An 18,396-nucleotide genomic window follows, 5' to 3' on the forward strand; every position below is an offset into this window, starting at 1 on the left:
AGGAAGAGACTTAAGTCAAATTGTGTGTCGAAGATGTAACAAAGTTGGCCATTATGCTGAAGATTGTCGAACATCACTTAATAAAATTCCCAAGTTTCAGCAGCATTCAGTACAATTTGCAAATGATCAAGATGAAGATAACTCAGAATATGTTTTTACTTCCTCACCAGCATCACAAATTTCATCCCATCTTAGAAGTGACTATGAAGATGCCTGGATCTTGGATTCCGGGGCAACTCAGCACATGACTTGTCGACGTGATTTTTTCTGGAATTTTCAAGATTGCCAACTTAATTCCATTTTTCTTGCTGATGATACAAAACATACTCCTTATGGAAAAGGAGTAGTAAAAGTTTTTCTCCCTGGAATTGGAGAAAAAATGATTTCCAATGTATGGTATGTACCCAGTTTCAAGAAAAATTTGCTCTCTTTAGTCACGATTCGACAAGCAGGACATCAGGTGATTATGGAAGATGGTTTAGTGAAGATTAATTCAGTGAAACAGAACTTGAAAACAGTCATGACAGCCAGTCAGCCATCAAACTTGCCAAGAACCCAGTTTTTCATTCAAAGACAAAGCATGTGGACACCAAGTATCATCATATCAGATCTCTCATTGCCAAAGATGTCCTCAAACCAGTTTATTGTCCTTCCGAAGATCAGATCTCTGACATTTTCACGAAACCGCTCAGCAAAATAAAATTTACTAAGTTCAGGGATGAACTTGGTATCCGTTGTAATGTATCTTTGGATCATAGGGGGGAATGTTAGATGATCCAAAAATACAATTTTATCATAGGCTATAAAATTAGAATAAAATAATTATTAATTTAAGATATTAAATTAATAATTATTATTCTATAATGTTTAATTATTTAATGGAGACTTTTAGAATTAGCATATTGTTATAACTAGATATGACTCTCCAAATGTGTCGTATCTTAGGCTCTATTTTAGGAGATTAGTTAGCTAGTTGGTTTGAATAGAATTTATTGTAAATGGACACTTGCTATTTAGTAAGTGATCCATAATTAGAGGTTGTTAGGACATGGAGCTTATATATAGCTCATTGCAAGAGTGTTTGAGTTGTTCGGGTGTAAACTCTTGCAAAATCAATTATGTAATTATTTTTTCTGATTAATAAAATTACGTGTCTGAGGACACTTCTGCCATTAGGGAAGACAACCTTCGGTGTTGAAATCTTCAATATTGTTGGAAATAATAATCCTAACCACCGCAATAAACAGCCCGACAGTAGCCATACATGTCAGACACTTTTTCAAGTTGAGTGTGTGCTTGAAGATATTTTTTCAGGTTGCGTCTTAGCGTGAAGATAGAAGGTTTGAAGTCAAACGCAAACCATTCAGAAACCCAACAAATACATTTAAAGAATTTATGTACTTAGGTAAACATATATGGGCAAGCATTAATTCAACAACCTTGTCCACACTCCAGAAACACCCGAATTTGATCACACTCAACAACAATATCAAAATTAATTTCTCTCTGTCATGAATTAAATGTAAAATTGTATGTTGAGTTATATATGAATGTAAAAGTCATTTTGTAAGGGTTAGACCGTGTAGAGAGGTTAGAGAGTAAGAAGTAAGAAAAGAGCGCAAGTCTCTATGGAGAAAATGGTGGAACAACTTTTGGTGGGCGCTTGAAAACAACAGTTACTCTGTTTTACTGTGTGTTGTTCCATGTAAGTTTAAATCTCTGTAAAATTTTATTTTGCTTGGTGAATAAGCTGCAGTCTCGTAGATGTATTTTCATGGTTAAGAAATGAATACTAAGTTTTAGTTTGTTGCTCCAAACCTATCTTGTTATTTTTACTGTGAGTATTCATTAAGTCTCTGGAATAGTTCCGAGGTGCGCGAAATCCAAGTCTCGGAAATTAGCCTCGCTGTTCGCGAAGGTAGCTCCGTGAAATCTGCTTCGCAGTACGCGAACGTAGTTTCACCAAAGTAGCTTCGAGAAAGTTATAACTCTCTTCCTCTCCCCTCCGCGAAAACGAAAATTAAATTCACCAAATATTTCTAACATGGTATAGGAGCAGGTTAAACTCTCTTAGTGTAAAAACAAGTGTTTTTACTAATAGTAAAAATTGTTTTTGAGCCCGCATTGTTTTTTAGCATATTTACCAACAGGTAGAAAGTTTGTTTTTATGCTCAGAAATGGCAACATCAAGCACAAGTTTGACTAATCCTCAAATACCTCAGTTTAATGGAAAAAATTATGATTATTGGGCTATTACAATGAACACCCTCTTTTATTCTCAAGACATTTGGGATTTGGTGGAGAATGGTTTTCAAGAACCAGCAAATGTAGCAACATACAATGCCTTATCTCAACAAGAAAGAGATGTGTTAAGGGACAACAGGAAGAAGGATTCAAAAGCCCTGTTTTATATTTTCCAAGCAGTTCATGAAAGTATTTTCCCAAGGGTTGCAGCAGCAACGAAGTCCAAGCAAGCATGGGACATCCTCCAGACAGCCTACCAAGGCATGGAAAAAGTCAAGACAACAAAGTTGCAAATGTTGAGGAGAGATTTTGAAACACTTTGTATGAAAGAGTTTGATAATATAGACTCATTTTTTACACATGTAAGTGGGTTGGTTACTCAAATCAGGTCTCATGGTGAGACACTTGAGGAAAGAAGAATAGTTGAGAAAGTTTTGAGAAGTCTTCTAGCAAGGTTTGAGGCCATTGTTGTGGCCATAGAAGAGACAAAGGATCTCTCATAGTTCACATTGGATGAGCTTAATGCATCACTAATTTCTCATGAACATAGATTGAATAGAGCAGCAAGCTCCTCATTGGAGCATGCCTTCAAAACACAAGTATCATTTGGTCAAAGTCGAGGCAGAGGAAGATCATATGCTAGAGGAAGAGGAAGAAGCCCACACAGAGGTGGAAGAAGCAGCCCTTCAAGCTCAAATGGAAGAGGCAACAATCAAAATCCAAGTCAAGGCCCAAGAAAAAATCAAGCACAAGGTCAGAGGTATGATAAATCTCAAGTTCAATGTCATTACTGTAAGAAGTATGGTCATTATGCAAATGAATGTAGAAAGAAGCAATACAATATTAGTAACAAACCAAGTGTAAATTTCACAAGAGAAAATCAAAACCATGATAGCATGTTTCTAGCTTGTAATGTAGCACAAGAAAAATAGAGTGATATATGGTATCTAGATTCAGGGTGTAGCAACCACATGTCAGGAAACATAGAAATGTTTTCTGATCTAGATGAAAGTGTGAAATCTGAAGTGACATTAGGGACTAATAGAAAAATATCTGTCATGGGAAAAGGAAGAGTTAATATCCTAACAAAGAAGGGGGAGAAGAAATACATCTCTGATGTTTACTTTGTCCCCGGTCTGAAACATAATCTCATGAGCATTGGACAGCTCATGCAAAAAGGCTACAATGTCTTCTTCAAAAATGATGTGTGCACAATTTTGGATAGGCCTCCAAGCAGACAATTGATTGCAAAGGTTCAAATGACAAACAATAGAATGTTTCCCCTGAAAATAATATTAGATTTGCAGAAAGAAGGTGCACAAGCACAACTATCTATAAACTCACAAGAAAATGGAAGAAAAGGGGCAACTGTCACACAAGTAAACTTTCAAGTAGAGGTAAAAGATGAAAACTGGTTATGGCACTTGAGATTTGGACATCTCAACTTTGGAGGTTTGAATTTGCTGCATAGGAAAGGCATGGTGAAGGGTTTACCACTCATAGAAAAACCAGACAACATATGTGAAGGATGTATCTTGGGCAAGCAACATAAAAAGACATTTCCAGCAGGAAAGTCAGTGAGGGCAAAGGCACCTTTGGAGATTTTCCACTCAGATTTATGTGGACCAATGCAGACACCATCAATTAGTGGCAGTCACTATGTACTAATCTTCATAGATGACTACACAAGGAAGACATGAGTCTTTCTTCAAAAACAGAAAAGTGAAGTGTTTGAGCACTTTTGCCAATACAAGGCTCTTGTTGAAAATCAAAGCGGACATTTCATCAAAGTCCTTAGGACAGACAGAGGTGGAGAATACATCTCAAATGAATTCCTTCGATTTTGCAAGGAACATGGAATTCATAAGCAATTTACAACAAGATATACACCGCAAAAAAATGGTGTGGCAGAAAGGAAGAATAGGACCATTATGGAGATGGCAAGGAGTATGTTGAAGGCAAAGCATTTGCCAAATGACTATTGCTCTGAAGCTGTCACTTGTGTAGCATATATGTTGAATAGATGTCCAACCAAAAGTGTCCAGAACATTGTTCCTGAAGAGGCATGGAGTGGAAGAAAGCATAGTGTCACTCACATGAAAGTTTTTGGATGTGTGGCTTATGCACATATCCCAGATGAGTTGAGAAATAAGTTGGACAACAAGGGGGAGAAATGCATATTTGTTGGATATAGTGATGAATCTAAGGCATACAAACTCTACAATCCATTAACCAAGAAGGTCATAATCAGTCGAGATGTGTATTTCATAGAAGAGGAAGCATGGGATGGACGTTTAGAAAAGATAATCAATGTCAAAGCATGCATACAACATGAGGACAGAGAGGAATTAACAGTACACTCAGATGCAGAAAGAAGGTGCACAAGTTGATTCTTGGTAATATTATTTATGTTGATTCTGAAATATAATAGTTATGAATATGAATCATTATTTTAATTTATAGGTGATTTTTTCATAGGAAAAATTGTTTGTAATTTTATTAATACCAGGATCAAGATGCAAACTTCTTTTTGAGCATAAAACTTCTTTCAAGATGCAAACCTCTTTTTGAGCACAACACTTAAGGAAAGGTTTGCACCTTCAAAGATTTGATTCATTTTGGCTCTTGGTAGATCTAGAGTTAAGATGGATCTATGTTGGTTTTGAGCAATACACTAATAAAATGTTTTGACAGTAAGTTTTTTCTCTTCTCAGAGTAAAAAAAATGTTGGCTTTGTAAATTATATAGTATAAAACCAATACATCTAGTCCAAATTGGATTTGGCATCATGTAATGCCATATGCCTCCATCTGAATATAAAAAACATCCAGCCTGTAACCCCACTTGGCCATAATCCACATATGTACCACATATAAAACATATAACATAAATAAAACAAAATTAATGAGTCCATCATCAGTCCAAAACAACAAGATAAAGAAATCTCCAAACGTATGGAAGGAAAAAAAAAATAAGGAAACCATCATTGCAGAAACATAACATATATATAAGTGAAGTCGTCGAAGGTCCCCATCAAGGGAAGGGAAGAAAGTCTGCATCATAGGAAAAACCCTCCATCTCCAGCGCAATATGCAGACCATCTTGTGGAGCAGAGATACCAAGCGTGGACATAACATCAATAATGGAATTGTGTTCCCGAGATAAGATCAAGCGGCGTATCTTTATTTCATATTCATCAAGTTGCATTCAATGAGAACATCTGACATATCTTTATTTCATATTCATCGGGTTGGATTAAATGAGAACAATCGGCATATCTTTATTTCATATTTCTTCGGGTTGGATTTATTTCATATTCCAATAAATCCCATGCTATAGGATATTTAAGACCCTTATGAATGCAGTCTGACACAGTACCGTGACATAAGACCATCAGCATACGTTTGCAGTGGAAACTAACAAATCAGATCTACATATCTACATATCTGTATAAAAATAGAGAGAAACCTAGATCTACCTGATCACTGAAGTCAACTGAATCTAGGATGTCAAACCCTAGATCTGAACTTGGATCACTCTCATCCAAACTGTCTATGTGAGACCAAAACTCCTAGGTCTCTCTCTCAAATACTGTAGAAATTCTCACTGTAGATGAACCTGATTATGCTATATAACTAAAGCAAAATACTTAATCTACTTCTACAATCAAACTTGTGGAAGCTTAATCGATTTGAGCAAGATCAAATAGAACACATATAACAGAGAAGAAGAATCAATACACATGAAAGACATAAGAATACTATGGGGAAAGCCTTAGCTAAAAACCCCGCTATCAGTATTATCATACAAGGTGGAAATACATCAATATTACACAAAGCTTTAGCTCTCACAGCTAGCCAGCTCTCAATACAATCCTCCTGGATGCTCACAGGCTAACAAGGCTTCTCATAAACCTTCTCCTCTACCCTCCAAGCCTCCTATTTCCTTGCGCAGTTTCTCCTGGGTGATCCTGTTGTTACCAAGTGTAACACTGATCACTCACACTGATCTCACCCCCTCTAAAACTGTGCAATCCTCAAGGAACCTTGTTCCTTCTGCATGGATGAGTTTCCTTTATAGGAAAATTCCTCCAACTAATAGTACAATGTCCATGTCTTTAATCTCAACTCGGTATTTGTTTGAACTGACATGCATGATTTATTTATGAGAGAATCCTTAGTTACCTGGAGTACACTAGTTTCATGCACACATGCCTTAACTGACTGAACTCACAATTAGTTCCTCAAATTGTTTGGAACTAATTTAATTGGACTTAACTCAGTTAACTGAGCTAACTAATTACAACTCAAATACAACTCATTCTTATCTCCTTAATTAAGGGATAATCTCCTCAATTCAAGGGATAACTATTGCATGACTTCAAAAAGACTTCTAGCTTGAATTTCTCCAACTAATTAACTCAAGATTAATTAATTAATTATTTTTCAAGCAGCTAGTGAGACTAAATTCGAATTTTAATTCTCAATTTTAATTCAAGGACAAATCAAAATTGGAATATTCTGAATGCTATTTTTAGCATTTCTTGTTGCTATTTTCAACAAATACTATATGAAAGTAACTGTGACTACAAATTCACTCTCAAGAAGCCTTCACGTGTGTGACTGTGGAATTATACTGCTAAAACCCAGAGTCACTCCCTTACTATTGTTGTGTGAATGACCCTAATGTCCTGGTCGCTCCCAGGACTACTCTGTGCAAGCGACCGGGACCGGAACCTTCCGATTTGCCTCTAAACCTAGAGTTTCTCCCAAAAGCCTATGTGCTAGCGTCCAAGGGTATATATTCACTCTCATAGGATTATGTTCCAATGACCAGGGACCAAAATAGCATGTTCTGTGTCAGCCACCAAGATCTAGAAGATCATAACCAAGAGTGGAACTTTTGCCTATGATTTCAGACCCTTGAGCGAACTCCTTCCGTCGAACCTGTCCAAACCAAGAGAAAAGAGTAGAATATGTGTCCAAATTATCTTGAGGTCTCTTCTATTTATATGCTTTCCTAAGGGTTCACTTGGGGTTAATACTGGCCCAAGCAATTACTCATGTGGTCTAGGCCGACCCATTCCATAATACATGTATGAATAAAATAATTCATAACTCAACTTACGGTTAACCAAATTGGGTGATCTTTAGGTCGATTTCGGTACTCTCAAAAAGAGGATTCTAATGAAATCATTATATCAGTGATTCAAGCTGTCCAAGGTGGAATTTTAGCATAGTTGCAAAAATTAACACATCCTTTGGAGGATTTCATGCTAGTAGGGCCGAAAGCTCGAATCCCTTACTCGAGCACTTGAAACATATTGACACTCCACAAATCAGATCTACCCCACCTTGTGTCACCTTATGATTTGTTCAACTGTAGGTGTGTCAAGGTTCTTCTACTACGAAGGGAAACTAAGGAGTTGTTCGGATTTAACAACTTGGTAGATATTATGTTGATGCCACTTATTCTAACTTGGAGGAATGAGCATACTAGTCTAGATGTGGTTGCTAATTGATTAGATCATTCATTGATCCATGAAAACATGATAATCAGATTCCACATCTTGAAGGGGGGATTCATATACTATATCAACCTATGGAATCTTCTTCTGAAGCACTCTCTCCCCCACATGAAACTCTAAAAACGGATGATACTTTAAGTGATGTGATTGATAGAATTGGGAGACTCAATGTTGATTCAGTCCCAACTCAATCAACGTAGCAGCCTAGACCATCTGAGAAAGGTCCCCCAAAGTGGCTGACAAAGACACTTGAAAGTGTTCATCCTGATGAGGTTGGAAAGACAGGAACTAGAAATTCAAACAGGCAAAATGGAGGTGATGTAGATGACTCTGATTCACCTGTTGATATGGATGTTTCTTATGATTGTGAATTGAATTTGTCTACAGATTTTGAACCAACTTCCTTCAAAGAATCTTCTTCTCATGATGAATGGAAAGAAGCGATGCAAAAGGAGTATGATGCCCTAATAAAGAATGGCACTAGGAAGCTGGTTGATCCTCCATTAGGAACCAAACCAATTGGCTGCAAGTGGGTCTACAAGAACAAGTATAAAGCTGATGGCTCACCCTACAAGCACAAATCCAGGCTTGTGGCAAAAGGTTTTGCACAGAAGGAAGGGGTCGATTATGAGGATAATTTTTCCCCCACAGCAAAATGGGCTACCATCCAGACACTCTTTGCCCTAGCAGCTCAGAACGGTTTGAAAGTCCATCAAATGGATGTAAAAACTGCTTTCTTGAATGGAGATTTAAAAGAGAATGTTTTTATGTCCCAGCCTGAAGGATTTTCTATGAAAGGACATGAACATAATGTATGCAAACTTATGAAATCCTTGTATGGCCTCAAACAAGCACCGTGAGCCTAGTATGAAAAACTAACTGAGCATCTTCTGAAACTCAATTTCAAACATTTTGATCTTGATGATGCAACTTTATTTTTCAAGAAAGTTGGCAAAACAGTTGTATATCTTGTGGTATATGTAGATGATCTTTTGATGACAGGGAACAATGACAGCTACATTGCATCCATAAAGAAGGAATTGAGGAAAGGTTTTGAAATGACTGATTTGGGCTATGTTCATTACTATCTTGGTATTGAAGTAACTCAACATCCGAAGTCCATATTCCTTTCTCAAAAGAAGTACATTGGAGATCTGTTGAACATGTTTGGCATGACAGAATGCAATCCTCTTACTACTCCAATGGAACAAAACATAAAGCTCACATCCATTGAAGGAAAAGAATTTGAGGATGCAACAAAGTATAGACAGCTTGTAGGAAGTCTCAACTACCTAACTACTACCAGACCAGAGATTTCATTTGCTGTTGGAATCCTCTCTAAGTTTATGCAAAAACCTTGTGAGGGACATTGGTCTGCTGTAAAAAGAGTTCTAAGGTACTTGAAGGGAACTCAAGACTTTGGAATCAAGTATACACAGGTGGACGACTTCAGCTTGATTAGATACTCTGATTCAGACTTCGATGGAGACAAAGAAACTGTGGTATCTACTTCAGGTTATGCTATGAGTCTTGGATCAGGAGTTGTCTCCTGGAGATCATACAAACAATCAATTCCAACAGATTCCACAACAGAGGCAGAATATGTGGCAGCAGCTGAGGCAACAAAATAAATTGTGTGGCTCAGGAAAATTCTTGAATATTTGCAGGTAAAACAGGTACAATCGACTCCACTCATGATTTAAAATACCTCGGCAATAAAGTTGGCCAAGAACCCAAAGTTCCATGATCAAACGAAGCACATCAATACTAAATATCATCTAATTCAACATCATGTTGAGGCCAAAACAATCCATCTCCACCATTGTTCCACTAATGAGAAAATTGCAGACATCTTCACCAAAGTGCTTGGAAGAGAAACACTTGAAAGATTCAAAATGATGGTTGGACTCACCAACATCCCTTCAGATTAAGGGGGGGAATGTTGAAACCTAATCATCAGGATTGGGTGAATAACTGAAATTGATGTAAATAAATAATAGAAAATATGAAGATTCACTGAGAGATGAAATGAATAGTCTCTCCCTCATGTATATTATAAAGACCAACCTGAATGAATATCAGTGAATTGATTTGAGGAGTTACCTCCTGGTCTGACAAGTTCTTTTTTGTTCATAGGTTGCTCCATAGAGGCTTTTTTATCATGAAATGATTTTTCTTTAATGGTGTGTGGTTAGTGATGGGAAAGGAATTCCTTACAAATTCAATCACATGGCTTGAAGATGAGGATTTTAAGAGTATGGTTCAGTCCATGTGGGTAAAGTAGCTCAATTTTCAAGGGGTATTTCAGATGAATGTCATAAGTCGTAAGTTAATTGGATTAAAGAAGATGGTGAGGCAATGGATAAGGGAAAAAAAGAGATTATGTATTATGTATTAATGAATTAGTTGAGATCGATAAAACTTTTCGATATGTTTGTTTTATCTTCTTTGGGTTTCTTCTCTATTGATAAGAAGGAATTGGATTTAGCTCTTCAGAGGCGTAAGAGGATGATCCTAAAATATCAAGAGGAATGGAGGTTAAAAAGTTGTGTAATCTAGATTTATGGGGTGATAAAAATACAAAAAATATTCACTCTGCTACCAATCGAAGGAGGGAAAATACAATTTGGGAGCTCAAGGATGTCAATGGTAGCAATGTTTTTTTGCAAAAGGATCTTCAAAATGAGGTTGTTCGAACTTTTGGAAATATTTACTATGCCAAAGAAGTGGTGGATATGGATAATCAATTAGAGATCATTCATACTTACCCTTAAATGTTCAACAAGGAAGATAATGAGAATATTGGAAGGTCGATCACATTTGATGAGATGGTGTTTGCCTTAAAGTCTTTTCCTAGGGACAAAAGTCCTCGTCCGAATAGTTGGCCGGTGGAATTATTCCTCCATTTCATGGATATCATGGGACATGATCTACTCTTATTAGATGAGGAATTGAGGACATCCTATTTCATTTCTAGTGCGATAAATTCTACATTTATTGCTTTGATTTCTAAAGGCTAAAATGCTTCTTCTTTCATGGATTGTATGTTATGAAACCAGCTCACAAAAAGATAGAAAAGAGAGATCCACGCCTTAGAATTCAGCCTCTTCGAGGGGGCAACCTCCTTTACATTACATAAATGAACAATTCTTCGATGATACAAATGACAAAACCTCCTTTCTATATATAGGAGTCTAGGGAGTCACAATATAATCCAGCCGACCTAACAATAATAATATAAAGCCACAAAAATAACAATAGAGGGATTCTATGGGGCACAGAAATAACAATATGGGGGTAATAGGGGCACAACAATATAAATAAGGGGTATAACTACAATAGTAATGGGGTAATCACTAGTATTATAGGGACCCAACATGCCCCTCTCCTTCAAAAAAGTGTTGTCCTCAACGCTTGAGTAGTTCTGGATACTTCTGCATAAAATTCTCATCCTCCCATGTGGAATCTTCAGCGGATAAGTTCTTCCACTTGATAAGATACTCTGAAATTGATCGATTTCGTAGCTGTCGAGTTCTTGTTTCTGTGACTGCTTCCGGTTCCAATATAATTTTTCCTTCCTCGTCAAGTTCTGGCAATATTGTTTGAATTGGGAGCTTGTCACCTATAACCTTCTTTAAACATGAAACATGGAAAACTGGGTGCAATCGAGAAGCTGCAGGAAGCTCCAATTTGTATGCCATAGTACCAATCTTTTGCAACACCTTGTACGGACCATAATACTTTGGTGATAATTTATTATCCTTCTTAGCTTGCTTTAGGGACATTTGCTTATATGGTTGTAGCCGTAGGAATACCCAATCACCTACATCAAAACTTCTTTCACTGCGATGTTGATCTGCCTGTTGTTTCATTCTATTTTGTGCCAACACGAGGTTATCCTTTAAGAGTTGGAGGACTTGTTGTTGATGTTCGATGTGATGTTCCACTGCCTGAACCTTAGAATTTTCTCTTAAATATGATGTGATGGATGGTGGTTGATACCCATAAAGTGCCATAAATGGGGTCATTTTTGTTGCTGTATGGAAGGAAGTGTTATACCACCATTCAGCCAGAGGCAACCATTTGACCCATTGTGTCTGTTTATCAGATACAAAGCAACGAAGATATCCTTCCAAACATTTGTTTACTATCTCAGTTTGCCCATCAGATTGAGGATGATAAGATGAGCTATGAGCTAACTGAGTACCAAGACAAGAAAATAATTCTGTCCAAAAATTTCCAGTGAAAATGGGATCTCTGTCACTTACAATAATCTTTGGGTTTCCATGTAGCTTTTGAATTGTTTCCATAAATGCAGTAGAAACTGTACTGGCTTTAAATGGATGTGATAATGCACAAAAGTGTGCATACTTGGTAAGTCTGTCAACTACCACCATGATGACACTCTTTCCCTCAGACTTGGGTAAACCTGTGATAAAATCCATTGAAACCTCCTCCCAACGTTGGCTTGGAATGGATAAAGGTTGTAATAGACCCGGTGTCTTAATTGTTTCAACTTTATTTTGTTGGCAAACCAAACATTCCGCCACAAACTTTTGAATATCTGATTTAAGGCCATCCCAAAAAAATTCCTTCTTAACCCTGTGGTAAGTTTTTAAAAATCCTGAGTGCCCTCCTAAGGGAGAAGTGTGCAATTCCATAAGAATCTTTTGTTTTAGCTGGGAATTCTTACAGAGGTATAAGCGATCTTTGTACCATAACGAATCATTTTTCCAGCTAAATGTATCAGAAGTACTGGAATCTTGTTGTAGCTTTCGAATAAGTGCCCACACTTCTTCGTCATTCTTCCATTCCTCCCTTGCTTCGTTTATCCAATCTGGTTGGATAATAGAAATGGCACACAACAATGCTTCCACATCCTCATCCTTTCTTGAGAGTGCATCTGCCACCACATTTTGCTTCCCTTTTTTGTAGATGATTTCAAAGTCATAACCCAACATCTTTGTGACCCACTTTTGTTGCTCTTCAGAGGATAATCTTTGTTCTAAAAAGTATTTAAGGCTATCATGATCCGTTTTTACCTTGAAGTGTCTTCCCATTAGGTAGGGTCGCCATTTCTTAAGTGCATGGAGTATTGCCAACATTTCCTTCTCATAAATAGCTTTGCTTAAAAACTTTCCCTTGATTGGACGACTTTCAAAAGCAATGGGTCTTTCATCTTGCATTAGAACAGCACCAATTCCATTTCCTGAAGCATCACATTCCACAATAAAGGTTTTTGTGAAGTCCGGTGTAGCTAAGACCGGTGCTTGGCACATTGCCTCTTTAAGATGTTCAAAGGCCTTTGTTGCTTCCGGAGTCCATGAAAATGAATCTTTCTTCAATAATGTTGTTAGAGGTGCTGCTATTCTCCCATAATTCTTAACAAACTTGCGATAATACCCTGTCAACCCAAGAAATCCTCGCAGATGCTTTATGGATGTGGGGATTTTCCATTCCTTAATGGCTTTAATTTTGCTAGGGTCTACCTTAACTCCTTCATGAGATACAATATGACCCAAATATTCCACCTCCTGGACTCCAAAGAAACATTTGGATCTTTTTGCATATAATTGTTTCTCCTCCAATAGTTGTAGCACCCTGTCAACATGTTCAACATGATCCTTCCAAGACTTGCTGTAGATTAGTATATCATCAAAAAATACTAACACAAATTTTCTAAGGAATGGTTTGAAAATTGAATTCATCAAACCTTGAAATGTTGAAGGTGCATTGGTAAGGCCAAAAGGCATGACCAAAAATTCATAATGACCCTCATGAGTTCTAAATGCCGTTTTCGGAATGTCTTCAATCTTCATTCTGATTTGATGATATCCCGAACGAAGATCCAACTTGGTGAAGTAAATTGATCCATGCAATTCATCCAGTAATTCATCAATGACAGGAATGGGGAACTTATCTTTAATAGTGAGCTTGTTGAGCTCCCTATAATCCGGACACATGCGCCATGATCCATCCTTCTTGTGCACCAATACTACTGGAGCTGAGAAAGAACTTTGACTCGGTTGAATTATACCAGCCTCTAGCATTTCTGCAACCATACGTTCAATTTCACTTTTTTGGACATAGGGATATCTGTACGGCCTGATGTTTGGAGGAACACTTCCTGGAATCAGATGAATAGCATGATCATGATCACGCATAGGTGGGAGACCTTTGGGAGTCTCAAATACCTTGGAATGATTGTCCAGGACTTTTTGGAGATCTGGAGAAATAGATGATTCCAATGTGGAAACATCTAGCGAACATAATTGTGCAATTACACCTCTTTGCTCCTTTTTTAGAAGCTTTGTCATGCCATTAGAGCTGATTATCTTTCCTGGTTTCCCTGCAATACCCCTTAATTCAACTTCCTTTCCTTCCACAGAAAATTTCATGAAAAGTTCTTGAAAATTAAAAGCTATTGTACCCAAGGATTGTAGCCATTGGACTCCTAGTACAACATCAGCACCTCCCATTGGAATGGAAAGCATTGGGCTAGTCAATACATATTCTCCCATGGATAGCTTGATATTATGGCACTTTCCAGAACAATTTATTGTTCCTCCATTTGCAATCATCACTTGACACTCTGGTGCTGGATATAGGAAGCAATTCAATTCTTTTGCTACCCTACAATGAATAAAATTGTGGGTGCTTCCTGAATCAATCAACACTATTACCTTTTTCTTCTTGATTTGTCCTTCTATCTTGATGGTTTGAGGAGTGGTAATTCCCGCCAATGCATTACAAGATATGGTCGGATTTATTTGTTCTTCATCTAGGCTTTGTTCCTGGAATATATCCTCTTCTTTTGACCTTTCTTGCTCCTTTTCTTCTTCCTCTTCACAATCTATGTAGAATAATTTCTTCTCAGCACACTTATGACCTTTTGTGTATTTGCTATCACAATTGTAACAAAGCCCTTTTGCTCTTTTTTCTTCCAATTGTTGTGGTGTCAACCTTGTAGGTTGTGGAAGACTATGGGCAACAACACTTCCGTCTTTATAGTTGTGAATGGTATGCTTCCTAGTTGCCATAATTTTGCTTTCCATTTTTCTTGCTAACCTGAATGCCTTCTCTAATGAATCAGGTTCCCAAAGGCGCACATCATGTTGGATATTATCCTTTAAAGACCCTATGAACACATCAATCCTATGCTCCTCTGGAATATCTTTTACCCTTATGTTCAATTTTTGGAACTCCTCAATGTGCTCCATTATTGAACCCTTTTGTTTGAGACTTATCAATTGGCTAAAAAAAGTGTTGCTTTTTGTATCCTCATAATGTGCTATCAATTCTTCCGTAAAAATTGCCCAAGTGATAAATTGTTTACGAGAACAAAGCCATTGATACCATACAAACTGATTTGGTTCCAAATATAAAGTTGCCATACGTACCTTTTGTGTGTTTTGCACATTATTGAGATCGAAGAATTGCTCCATCTGTAATATCCATGTGGCGGGATCCTTGCCATCAAACTTCCTCATATCGATTTTTGGAACATGGTGAGTCTTCGATCCAACATTAGAGTCTATGGAATCATGATTAACATTTCTTTTATTCTCATCATGAGTTTCCTTTACTACCTTTTCACCATTAGTGACCCTTTCTTGTAGCAACTTCTTCAATTCATCCATCTTATCATCCATGCCATCAATTTTAGCATCCATGCCATCAATTTTAGCGTCAATCTTAGCTTCCATGCCATCCATCTTAGCTTCCATTCCCTTTATCTTAGATTCCACGCCATTTACCTTAGATTCCACGCCACTTATCTTAGCTTCTGTTAGCTTTTGTGAGCGTGACATTTGTTGCACTTGTTCTTGTAATTTTGATATATCATGTAGCATTTCTTCCTCTTCTTCATGAGTCATGCTAGAGCTTTCAGGTTCCTTACTAGGTGTTTGCATTTTCTTTCCTCGGGGCATCAGTTACCGATAATAATGCTTTACTATGCCCTTTGAATTCCGTTAAACCAAGCTTACACAAAAATTAAAAAAAAACTACACACCTTTTTTCACTTTATAGAAGCCTGATATTGAATCTGATGTATCTCTGTAATTTCGGATCATCCAATTCTGAAATTGCTACCTGTAGTAGCCTTCTGCGTCCTCTTTCCAATGCCACAAGTCTGAGCCAAATTGGATTCTCCAAGGAAGAGTTATGTGAAATCTCCCACAGTGACTTGCTTTTAGACTGGTTCAGTAGAGCGAACTTGTACGACGTGCCACGAGTCACTGTTTCAACCTTTGAATCTAAAACACACACAAAAGAAACTAAAGTCCGTCCTCTTTCTGTACCTTTTTACGAAATTTCAATCCGATCCTCAGAGAAAGAGTTATGACGATTTTCCCCAGGTCACCTGTTTTGAATGTAATTCAGGAGTCTGCAAAAAGACCAACTTCCTCAGATCATATCTCCGAAAATATCACGAGAAAAGCTCTGAAATTCGGACCCAAGGTTCAGCGCCAATTCTTCTCAAATGGGTTTTTTTTGCAACTTCTGAAACATCACAGAAAAAAAGTTATAGCGAAAATGCCACGATGACCTGTTTGGAGCAGCGAAACCCTAGAATCCAAAGCTCTGATACCAAATGTTATGAAACCAGCTCACAAAAAGATAGAAAAGAGAGATCCACGCCTTAGAATTCAGCCTCTTCGAGGGGGCAACCTCCTTTACATTACATAAATGAACAATTCTTGGATGATACAAATGACAAAACCTCCTTTCTATATATAGGAGTCTAGGGAGTCACAATATAATCCAGCCGACCTAACAATAATAATATAAAGCCACAAAAATAACAATAGAGGGATTCTATGGGGCACAGAAATAACAATATGGGGGTAATAGGGGCACAACAATATAAATAAGGGGTATAACTACAATAGTAATGGGGTAATCACTAGTATTATAGGGACCCAACATTGTAGGACCATTTCTCTTTGCAACTCAGTGTATAAAAGATCATAGAAAATAGGTTAAAATACTATCAGTCTAAATTTATCGAGTTTGAGCAATTCGGGTTCTTTAAACAACAACAAATTCAGGATGTGGTGGCTATTACACAAGAATGTTTGCATTCCATTGAGATTAAAAGGAACGATGTTTGCTTATGGAAACTTGACTTGGTTAAGGCATATGATTGTGTTGGTTGGTATTTTTTATGTATGATTCTACATAAGATAAGCCTTTATATGAGGAACATTGATTGGATAATGGCATACATCTCGTCTGTTGATTTCATTATTTTTATTAATCGAGTAACTTCTTGCTTTTTCAAGGCCTATAGAGGGTTAAGAAAGTGTTGTTCTCTTCCCCCTCAATTATTTTTGTTGGTCATAAATGGCATCAACAAAATGATATATGTGTCTCACTCATGTGGGTCTTTCTCAAGTGTGAGGATTACAAAAAATCTTTCTATCGCTCATCTAATCTCTATGGATGATTCCCTCCTTTTTGAGAAAGTTTCTATTATTGGATGGAATACTATAATCTCCTTTGGTGATGCTACAAGTCTCTATATGAGAAAATCTAAATCTTTGTCAATTGCTTCATCCTTGGAAGAGGCAAATGTTTTAGAAATTGCTAGCCTTTTGGCTATGTAAAAGGCTTCGATGGACCGAGGATTTAAGTATCTTGGTTTCATTCTGAAACCAAATAACTATACTATAAAGGATTGGTGTTAGTTGATAGGTAAATGATCCAAAAATCGGCCTAAGACAATTAATAAGGTATTACAGACTTGTGCATGGATGTGCCTATGTTATTTTGTGCAACAGATCAACACGATTGTGAAATACACAGGTAATGAAGCAATAAAAGAAAACATAATAGGCAACACATAAAAACATGTAGGTTTTAACCCCGTACAAAAATTACCTGCATACGAATTCTAAAACGTAGAAAATAAAAAATGCGAGAGCATAACACATAAAACACATATACACAGAGATTTTCCCATGTATCCCAAAACCAGGACTACCAGCTTGATTTTTCATTATGTTACTTTCAATGTTATAATACATATTTATACACGCCGAAGCATCCAATACCATGGACCGAAAACCATCGCATCAAATACCATGGACCGAAAACCATCGCGTCCAAAAACATGTGCGAAAATCATGCACAAAACCATAGGTGGGTCCACCGATCCTAACATAGGGTCCAAAACCAAAAATTTTCGGGGTGCTGCCCTGGACCCCATAAAGTGGGGTTATGGATACGCCTCAAACCCCCTATGACCCCCCCCCCCCCCCCCCCCACGCTACACAATCGGCGCAATGAAGGGGGGATCCGCCCCCCCTCTAACCCCCCGATTAACTATGTGGGCTACTCATGGAAAGAATATAACACAACCCAAGGGCCACAAGAGAGCTTACTCGTTTTTCCAACCCTGAAACGCTCATTGTCTCTCTACACCAAGAGAACTTCTCAGAGCTCATATATTTTGTCAATGCATCTGCAGTATTCTTCAAAGTGTCCACTTTTACCAGCAACACCTTTTTGTCTTCTATCATATCCCTCACAAAGTGATACTGAATATCAATGTGCTTTGTCTTTGAATGATATGCGGGGTTCTCTGCCAAGAAAATTGCACTTTGGCTATCACAGTGTAT

The sequence above is a fragment of the Pinus tabuliformis genome, chromosome 3_2 (assembly GCF_031772625.1).
Source record: "Pinus tabuliformis cultivar Carrire ecotype Pingquan chromosome 3_2, CPIR1, whole genome shotgun sequence".
In the NCBI taxonomy this organism is placed as follows: Eukaryota; Viridiplantae; Streptophyta; class Pinopsida; order Pinales; family Pinaceae; genus Pinus; species Pinus tabuliformis.